At 42.9% G+C, this 6,753-nt stretch overlaps 1 long non-coding RNA gene across 2 annotated transcripts; it reads right to left on the reverse strand.

Moving 5' to 3' along the window:
• Window positions 1-214: 214 nt before the first annotated feature.
• On the reverse strand, window positions 215-6,750 carry LOC129514036 (uncharacterized). 2 transcript variants are annotated; one of them, XR_008665343.1, is made up of 3 exons: window positions 6,077-6,750; window positions 1,391-1,562; window positions 215-236 (listed from the first exon to the last, which is right to left on the reverse strand). It is a non-coding gene; the product is annotated as an uncharacterized LOC129514036 (long non-coding RNA). The 2 variants fall into 2 exon arrangements; XR_008665342.1 differs by lacking the exon at window positions 215-236 and having other exon boundaries at window positions 1,010-1,562.
• Window positions 6,751-6,753: the final 3 nt, after the last annotated feature.

The raw sequence follows: 6,753 nt of genomic DNA on the forward strand, positions 1-6,753 counted from the left end.
TGGTGCAGCTCCTGCTCCTCCGGGACGGGGCTCTCCTGTCCTGGGGACACTCGCCCCGGCCTCAGCCCGGCTCCTCGCGGGGCCCCTCCCCCTCGGAGGCCTTTTGTTTCTTTATTTCTTTTTCCCCGTCTTCCTACCGTGATAGAAGCGCGAACTCTCCTCACTGTAGCGTTCCAGCTGGTCTCTCTTTACATCTCAGGCCGAATTCGTGATTTTCAGGATGGTTTGAAGGTTATCTAGGTAATTTGGTGGGGACAGGTGATTTGGGGACCCTGCTCTTCCGCCATCCTGCCCCTCCCCTCCTCAAAAAGAATTCAGATAAGATTTTGACTCCACAAAGAAGCAGACTCAAAGATATATCTTTTTGATTAAGGTTAAATACTTAGCTGTTTTTTAGGATCTTTTCCAAAGTTATAATAACTTTGGAATCAAGTAAATAAAAGCAAATTAAATGTTTTCAAAAAATAGGAAAATAGCATCCAAACTAGTTGAACTCCTTCCCGTTATGCTTTGGAAACTGCTTTAGAATTTTATTTTGTAGTTATTGATAGCTCTTTAAACTAGATCAGGCCCTGGCCAACTATAGCCAGTGTGTCAGTTCTTCACCATTCCTATTTCTGTAAATAAAATCTTACTAGAACATAGCCAGGCTCAATGGTATATGTATTGTTTGTGGCTGTTTTCACACTGTAATGGCAGTGAGTAGTTGCAACAGAGACTGTGGCCCACAAACTTTAAAATACTTACTGTCTGGCTCTTTATAGAAAATGTTTGTCAACCCCTAAAGTAGATTAATGAAACTTATAGAATAAAATATCATAAGGATTTATCCAAAAGTTTTCTTTCCTTCCATGTCCATTAATTATTTATTTGACTGCTTTCTCCACTAGAGCAGTAAGTATTGTGAGAACAGACACACTCTTAGTCACCATAATGTCCCAGGCCCTAGAATAATACCTGAACATAGGTGTTCAGTCAGTGTCTATCAAGTAAGTGCATTACATGGAAGAAAAAAATAAGTCATCTTTTTATTCTACAGGACAATGGTCACCAGTAAGTACATCTTTTGCATATCTTATGATTTCTTTAGAAACAATAAAGAAGGAAAGGAATACCACTACTTCTGGCTTCATTAGTCAGCTTTGCATGATTTTTTCCTCAGACATACCAAATTTGAAATTGTCACCAAAGGTGCTCTGTTGCCTAGTAAAATGTAATCCAATTTTTTTTTGCATCCTCATATGACAAGTTATTTTTCTTGGGGAAGTTTTGCCTTAAACTAACCTTTCTTGTGTTTTACTTTTTCAAGATAAAAATAGCTTTAACATTCTTCTAATTATAAAATGATACATGTTCATCATAAAATTAAAATTTCACAAGAAAGGGGCACCTGGGTGGCTCAGTGGGTTAAGCTCCTGACTCTTGATTTCAGCGCAGGTCATAACCTCAAGAGTTGTGAGGTCCAGTGTCAGGCTCCAAGCTCAGCAGGAGTCTGCTTGAGATTCTCTTTCTTCCTCTTCCTCTGCTCCTCTTCTGTTCACGCATGCACATGCAAATTCTCTCTGTAGTAAATAAATCTTTTTTTAAATGTTAAAGAAGTAAAATTGCAAAGGAAGAAAATCTAAAACATATTCCTACCATGTTGAGTAACAAGTGTTAAGATGTTTTTGATGAACATCTTGATAATCTTTTCATGCACTTACCAATTATCTTTACAGCATCACATAGATTTAAAAACATGAGCACTTTTGCTAGTAAAGCAAGATGTTACGTCAAACTATAATTTTGCCTATCTACATATCTGATACTGTCTAAAGGACAGAGCCAAATATGCAGCTAGAAATAAATGCCTACATATAATAGTGTGAAAATCCTGGGAGGACAACATATCTGGCATCACAAACAAAGCTTTTATATGTATAAGAACTTTTAAAGATTAAAAGAAATGTATCAGCACAAAACAAATTCTGTGGGAAAATGTCGAGATTTCTAAAATAACTGAGTGACCATGTAACATTTATAACAATACCAGTTTGTTTGCTTTAATTCTTTATCTCATTTTTTAATTATGACCTCACTCTGCCTGACTAGTTGCAATAGAGTGTAATCTAGCCTCTTTTGTGTTCTACATGTAGAAATAGAAATAGATTCAGAGGAATTAAACAATTTATTCAAGAACTGACAGTAAATGTGAAAATTTGAGCTAATACTCATGCTTTTTTTGTGAACAGTTTTTCTTGCTTACTATTCTAAGCGCTTTATGTGCATTTCATTTAAATTTACACTGTCCATTCTACTGTTCCCTGCCTTTCAAGAACATTCACATAAAAGAGGAGACATTCCATGGGTCTCCAGAAATCATGTTTGCAATGGTTTTTATGAAAAAAACTGGGGAGTAGAGGCATAATTCTTTGTTTCCCTTGAGGACATTGATATATTCCTCTCAAGTTTGATTTCCCTTTCTATTTATAGCCAGGATTTACCAAGATCCTCAAAAGTTTTAGTCTTAGGACTCATTTACACTCTTAACAATTATCGAGAACAAGGGTGCCTGGGTGGCTCCATTGGTTAAGCGTCTGCCTTCAGCTCAAATCATGGTCTCCGGGTCCTGGGATTGAGCCCTGCACTGGGCTCCCTGCTCAATAGGGAGTCTGCTCCCTCTGAGCCTCCCCCTGCTTATGTTCTCTCAAGTAAATAAAATCTTTAAAAAATAAAAAAGTTATTGAGAACCTAAAGAGCTTTTATTTATATTGACTTTATGGTAATAGTTATTTACCATAGGTGTTAAAACCAAGAGATTTTTTTTTAAATCCTTCACTTTTAAATTTAAAAATTAGATGTGAAGTAACATTTTTATGAAAAGTAACTTTTCAAAAAAGATTTAGTGCGTAAGTGTATCATTTATGCTTTTTCAAATCTCTTTAATGTCTGCCTTGAGAAGATAGCTCTGTTCTGTTTCTTCATTAACTCTGTTGCAATATCCAAGTTGTATATTCTCTGAAAAACCTCACTCTATACTTGTGAGAGGAAAAAAGGCAGATTACATCTTGGTATTATTATGAAAAGTTTTGAACTTATGAGCCCCCTGAAGGGCCTCAGGGTCCCTGTCCCATAGTTTGGGAGTTGCAGTTTTAGATAGTAGACACAGTGGTGCCTGTTGAAGAGCCCAGGTCTCATCCGTCTCCTGGAATTAGTGGGGTTGGACATGAAAAACAACTAATTTACAAGAGTCTAATCCATTCTGTAAATTTTTACTGATACTGAACAAGACCTAAAGAAACAGACAAGATGACTACAAATGTTGGGAAGTGCATTTGGTGCAAAGAAGAGAGAATGGAAGAGGGTAGGTACCTACTTTTAGTTAGAGTGACCAGGAGACGCCTCTGAAGAAATGGAAGCAGCTGAGACCCAAACAATAAGAAGGTAGCCAGGTGGAGAGGAGCTTGTCTTCTAGGAAGACAATTCTTCCTACAATTAGGAAGTAATTATAGAGTTGCCTTAAGGTATTTATTTGTTTATTATCTGCTCCTCCCACTAGGATATAAGGTCTAGGCAGACACAGTCTTTTTCTTTATTGTTTTAGCACCTCATACAGTGCCTGACACATAGGAGATGTACCATAAAAGATTTCTGAATGGATGGAAAACATCCTAGAGAACAGTGGGCAAAGGGGAGAGTGGCAAAGTAAGGTCAGGGTGACAGGGTTCCAATCACTTAAGGCCTAGCAACTATCCAAAGGTTTAGATTTGGGGCCCCTGCATGGCTGAGTCGGTTAAGCATCCCCCAGCTCAGGTCATGATCCAGGGTCCTGGGATGGAGCCCCCATCAGGCTCCCTGATCAGCGGGGAGTCTGCTTCTCTTTTTCTCTTATCTCTCATTGCTCTTGCTCTCTCTCAAACACATACCTTTTAAAAAAGATTTGAATTTTATTGTAGGCACTCCAGGAAGTATTTAAAGTAGGAGAAGGACATGTCCCACTTTATGTTTAAGATCATTTTTTCAGGGGATCCCTGGGTGGCGCAGCGGTTTGGCACCTGCCTTTGGCTCAGGGCGCGATCCTGGAGGCCCGGGATCGAATCCCATATCGAGCTCCCGGTGCATGGAGCCTGCCTCTCTCTCTCTGTGTGTGACTATCATAAATAAATAAATTTTAAAAAAAAAGATCATTTTTTCAGTTGTATGGAAAAGGGATTGGAGGGGAAGCAATAGTGGAAGTGAAACCAGGTAGGCTTTTACAGGACTGAGGGTGAGAAATGGCCTGTACTAAGGTCATAGCAGCAGCAATGGAGAAAAGGGAATCAAGGTGTATTTTAGACATAGCATTGACACAACTTGCTAATGAAATTACAGAATGAGGAGAGTAAATCAAGATGACACCTAGATTTCCTTCTTGGGCCCCCGAGTAGATGGTGGTGCCAATGTATTAAGATGAGAAAGTCTGGGGGTACGGCAGTGGAGAGGACCAGGCTTGGAGGCAAAAATCAAGGGCACTCTTAGGAGTGTGTTTGATTTGAGATGTTTGTGCACACCTAAGAGGATATGTCAGCTAGGTGCTATGAATATTCAAATCTGGAATTCAGGAGAAAGATTAAGGCTGGAGACAAAAAGTTGAAAACCTTAAGTGTAAAGACAGTCTATAAACCCATGGGAATGGAGGCAGTCACTTAGGGAGGGAGCCTAAGAGAGATGTCTTGGGGACAAGCCCTGAGGAACCCCAGCATTTAGGCTCAATAAAGGGAGCCCAAAAGGGGAGTTAAGAGAGGTCAGTAAGGTAGAGGTAAGTGAGGTAGAAGAAAAACCAAGAAAGACATTGAATTAAGACAGATGCTCCTGGGATGTTCTAAGAACACAGAGGACAGGCAAAAAATACACTTGGGGAGGGAATGCGGCCGAGGCTGTATCTAAGTCTTAAAGGATCTCTAGGGCAGCCCAGGTGGCTCAGCGGTTTAGCGCCGCCTTTAGCCCAGGGCAGGATCCTGGAGACTTGGTCCGGCTCCCTGCATGGAGCCTGCTTCTCTTTCTGTCTGTGTCTGAGTATCTGTCTCTCATGAATAAATATAAAATCTTAAAAAAAAAAAAAAAAGGATCTCTAGTAATCCTAGCAAAGATGGGGGAAAGTAGGCATTTTCTATCAGCAAGGGCAGAACTGAAGAAGTCCCTGGGGACAGGGAGCAGGACTATTCAAGGAAGTCACAAACTAGAATAGGAGAGAATTATGGATGAATCCTTTATTTTTCAAAAACAAAGAATGATGGATGAGCAGTAAGGCTTAACAAGTGGACAGGAAACACCAGGTCACAAAGGGGCTTCCATACAACAGGGTTGGATAGGAACTTTAATTCCTTACTATCAAGGTAATAAGATGTTCATTAAAAAAAAAAAAAGATGTTCATTATAGAACATGGTTAAATATGTAAAAAGGAGAAGTCAAAAAGGAAACCACTCCCCGGAGATTTTACATTTATTTTCCTCTACATTTTTATGTAGTTGAAACCTTTTAGGGCAGTCCCGGTAGCGCAGCGGTTTAGCGCTGCCTGCAGTCCGGGGTGTGATCCTGGAGTCCGTGGATCGAGTCCCACGTCGGGCTCCCTGCATGGAGCCTGCTTCTCCCTCTGCCTGTGTCTCTGCCTCTCTCTATCTCTCTCTCTGTGTCTCAAATAAATAAATAAATCTTGAAAAAAAAAAGCCTTTTAGGTTTTTGTTGTTCTGTTTCTATTAAACACTTCCTCTATGATAATAAAGGCCTCATAAACGACTTCCTAAGTGGCTAGACAGTATTTAATAATGAGACCTAACACACTGATTTCTTTAGTGTTCTGTGCGCACCCTTCCCCTCGACGCCGCCCAGAAGCATCAGGTGGAGAACCTGGGCACCTGGGTGGCTCAGTGGTTGAGCGTCTGCCTCCGGCTCAGGGCGTCATCCCAGGTCCTGGTGATCCAGTCCCGCGTCAGTCTCCCCGCAAGGAGCCTGCTTCTCCCTCTCCCTCTCTCATGAATAAATAAATCTTAAACAAAAAAACAAACAAAAACAAAAACAAAAAAACAGGCAGAACCTCAGGTCCCAGCCCAGACCTACCTAAGTTGAATCTGCATTTACTGTAACGAGATCCCCCAGATGACTCCCACAGCCATTCAAGCGCGAGCAGCACCGATGGAGACTGGTGGTTTCAAGCCGGGGCACACTGCAATCACCTGGGCGAGCTCTTAAAAATTCCAACGCTCAGGTCACGCCCCTTACCAACGAAATGCATCTCAGGGAGCGGGACCACAACGCAAAAGCTTTCCACGTGATCCCAGCTTGCAGCCCATTTTGAGAACCTTTGATCTAAGGGTGTGGCGTGGAAGGAGAAGAACAATGGTTAGCTAGGCTCAGGTAGCTGAGGCCCAGGCCCAGGAACAGGGAGGTAAAACTACTCCGCACCATATGGCTCCGCTCTGCGTCGCGGATTTTGCACAACGTACAAGCAGCGCTGACGTGGAGCAACGAAAAAGCGTGGGAAGGCCTGGTGCGCGCGCGAATCAGGGAGGCCGGCCGCTAACCCAGAGGAGCGCCCCGGGGCCCCTCCCGCCTCCACGCCTCGCGCGGCTCCCGCGGCTCCCGCGCCCTCCCGCGCGTCGGGATGGGACGTGCGGAGCCTGCGCGCTCGCCGCCGCGGCCGGGGCGGCCTCCAGTGACGTCAGAGCGCGTCGCGGGTTCCAGCCCCCCAGCCCGGGCCCCCAGACTCCGGCGCCGGCCGGCCGGGCGGGGGCGGG

This window comes from Nyctereutes procyonoides, unplaced genomic scaffold (assembly GCF_905146905.1).
Source record: "Nyctereutes procyonoides isolate TBG_1078 unplaced genomic scaffold, NYPRO_anot_genome, whole genome shotgun sequence".
NCBI classification, from domain to species: Eukaryota; Metazoa; Chordata; class Mammalia; order Carnivora; family Canidae; genus Nyctereutes; species Nyctereutes procyonoides.